The sequence below is a fragment of the Myotis davidii genome, unplaced genomic scaffold (assembly GCF_000327345.1).
Source record: "Myotis davidii unplaced genomic scaffold, ASM32734v1 scaffold3578, whole genome shotgun sequence".
In the NCBI taxonomy this organism is placed as follows: Eukaryota; Metazoa; Chordata; class Mammalia; order Chiroptera; family Vespertilionidae; genus Myotis; species Myotis davidii.
Genome location: NW_006289094.1, coordinates 24,157 through 27,221, shown reverse-complemented (window position 1 = coordinate 27,221; position 3,065 = coordinate 24,157). Strand labels below are relative to the sequence as shown.

At 54.4% G+C, this 3,065-nt stretch overlaps 1 long non-coding RNA gene across 1 annotated transcript in view; it reads left to right on the top strand.

Moving 5' to 3' along the window:
• The first annotated feature begins 2,256 nt into the window (after positions 1-2,256).
• Positions 2,257-3,065, top strand: part of LOC107182739 — a 5,908-nt gene continuing 5,099 nt past the window's right edge. Inside the window, exon 1 of the long non-coding RNA XR_001513468.1 lies at positions 2,257-2,939. This is a non-coding gene — a long non-coding RNA (uncharacterized LOC107182739). The remainder of the gene's footprint in view (positions 2,940-3,065) is intronic.

Genomic DNA, 3,065 nt, shown 5'->3' with positions numbered 1-3,065 from the left:
GGCATCCGTGGCTGAGCGACAGCGCAGGCCCCCCGGGACCCCTGCCCTGGGCGGTGTGGTGACCGGATGGTGACCCCCGGGGGCTGGGCGGCACGGCCAGGCCCACGTCCTCCCACCGCGCTGTGGGTACGGAATTTATGGAATTGGCGAGGAAGAGACAGTTGGACACTGAGGTTTCAGGAAAAGCCTTCAGTCAAAGAGCTGCCGGTCCAGGGACCCTAAGATCCAGGTCCTGAGCCCCTCTGTTCCCCAACCCCCAGCTTCTGTAGGGACTCACTCCCCCAGCCTGGAGAATCAGATGGTTAGCTTCAGGGGTGGGCGAACTTTCTGACTCGAGGGCCGCAGTGGGTTCTTAAACTGGACCGGAGGCCGGAACAAAAGCATGGATGGAGTGTTTGTGTGAACTAATATAAATTCAAAGTAAACGTCATTACATAAAAGGGTACGGTCTTTTTTTTTTAGTTTTATTCATTTCAAACGGGCCGGATCCGGCTGTAGTTTGCCCACGGCTGGGTTAGATTGTAGCTAATTCCATCCGGGAGGGCACCCTGACCTCCCTCCAGCTAAGCCAGCGGTTCTCAACCTGCCTCACGCTGCGACCCTTTAAATACAGCTCCTCATGTGGTGGTGACCCCCAACCATAAAAGTATTGTCGTTGCTCCTTCATCACTGTCATGTTGCTGCTATTATGAATCACAATGTAAATATCTGATCTGCAGGATGTATTTTCATTGTTACACATTGAACATCATTAAAGCAAAGTGATTCATCACAAAAACAATATGTAATTATATATGTGTTTTCCAATGGGCTGAGGCGACCCCTGTGAAAGGGTCGTTTGACCCCCAAAGGGGTTGCGACCCACAGGTTGAGAACCGCTAAGCTGAGCGGTAACATCCCAGGTTCAGGGCCCTGCGGATTGGGCCAATTAGGTAAACAGCTCTTGCGAGACCAGAGGGGGGATGTGCATTTGGGAAGCTACGTAGGTACAAGGTCAGGCGCTAGCCTCCTACTTTTTTTTTTTTTTTTTTTTTTTTATCACAAATGGAGTTAAGTATCAGCTCGCAAGATTGCGCAGCAGCGAGCAGGTTACTGAGACACATCCAGGTTGCCAGCCCCCCAAAATGTCTTATGCTCCCCATCCCCGGGGCCGCGGTGCTGGTGGGAGGCCATGGTAATGAATTCTTTTTCTTTTTCTTTTTTATAATGTTTTTCTTTATCGGTTCAGGTATTACGTGTGTCCTCATCGCCCTTTGCCCCGCTGGGTTGAGTTTTTAGTTGGGGGCGGTGTTGTAACAGCCTTATTGAGGAGTAATCAGTAGGTTTAAAGTGTGGAGTTAAAGTGCCGGCCGATTCGCAGGTGCACACACACGCCCGCCCTGCTCCCACCAGCCGGCACCTCTGCCAGTGCAGGGCCTGCCCCGCGGTGGGCAAGCCCCAGGGGCAGGTTCATTTTCTCAGGATTCAGTCGCCAGGAACATGCCAGGTGGCCCCTCCTGGGCACCTGTCTTTCTGGACCCTCTAGGCCAGTGGTTCTCAGCCTTCTGGCCCTTTCAATACAGTTCCTCATGTGGTGACCCAGCCAGAAAATTATTTTCGTTGCTACTTCATAACTGTCATGTTGCTACTGTGATGAATCGTCATGTAAATATCTGATATGCAGGATGGTCTTAGGCAACCCCTGTGAAAGGGTCGTTTGACCGCCAAAGGGGTCGCGACCCACAGGTTGAGAACCGCTGTTAAACCAAAGAGCCCGTTTGGGGGGCTGGGGTGCCCCCTCAACCGGAGTGCTGTGGGTGCACCAGGCACCCCCCCACTCCCGTCGTCTGCACGCGTGTCGATTGCAGGGGACCGCCTTGGGGGGAGGGAGAGTCACTGAGGCTGGGCCGAGGCCACGGGGTCCTGGCTGCATTTACACTGGGTGCCGGGCCTGGCTGGCGCCCCACCCGATGTCTACGAGTGTGAGTGGCGGTGGGGTCCCTGCCTGGCGCCCACCCGAGAGCCTGTGGAGGCCCTCAGAGGAGGAGCTCGTCCTGGTCCCACCCGCATGCCCCACGCAGCGCCCGCAGCCACTTGTTTTTATAAATATATATATTTTTTATTGATTTCAGAGAGGAAGGGAAAGGGAGAGAGAGATGGAAACATCAATGATGAAAGGGAATCATTGATCGGCTGCCTCCTGCACGCCCCACACTGGGGATGGAGCCTGCAACCCGGGCCTGTGCCCTTGGAATCGAACCCGGGACCCTGGAGTCTGCAGGTCGACGCCCTATCCACTGCGCCACACCAGCCAGGGCGCCATACACTCTCTTTATTCACAGACTTGTGTCCCGCTCCAGCCCCGACCTGGGGTCAGTAACTTACTTGTCTGGCTTCGCGGAGGCTCCTCCGTGTTTGTGCTCAGGTGGTCTGTGAGTGTCTTTCAGAAAACGGTTCTTTTATATGATTCGTCACGGAATGTGTTCTAATAAATCTTTCTATCATGTGGCCAAAGAAAAGTGTGCGGTTTGGCGTTTGACATGTGTTCACGGTGAGTGCAAACAACCCTGCAGGAGAGTGGGTGCAGCCTGCACCCCCAAAAGTGCCCCCACGTCCCCTACCTCACCGGCCGGCCCCCAGGGAGCTGACTCCCAGAGGTTCCTCACCAAAGCGTGAGAGCAGGGTCCAGAGCCTTTTAAAATCGATGGAAACCACAGCTTCTTCCTGTTTGTCTGTGTCGGGCGCCAAGGCCTCGAGCTGGGAACAGTTGCATGAAACCTGCCCCTTGGCTGACAGGGGCCTCGGGCCTGTGCCTGGGGTGAGGGGCTCGGTCCTGGGGTTTAGAACATCGTTGCCTTTCGTCGTGTCTGCTTTGGAGGGAGGCGAGTTTAATATTCCATTTGCACCTGCACATCTGGCCTCGCACGACTTACAGTGAGATGACCGCGCTGACACGGACAGTTTTTAAAGCGCTCGAACGAGAATGGGTGCGGCTGGTTTTGGTGCCGGTAAGGTTTCAGAGGGAGCTGATCTGAAACTTTAATGCCTTTTTTTTGTTATTAATCCTCCCCCAAGGATTTTTCCCA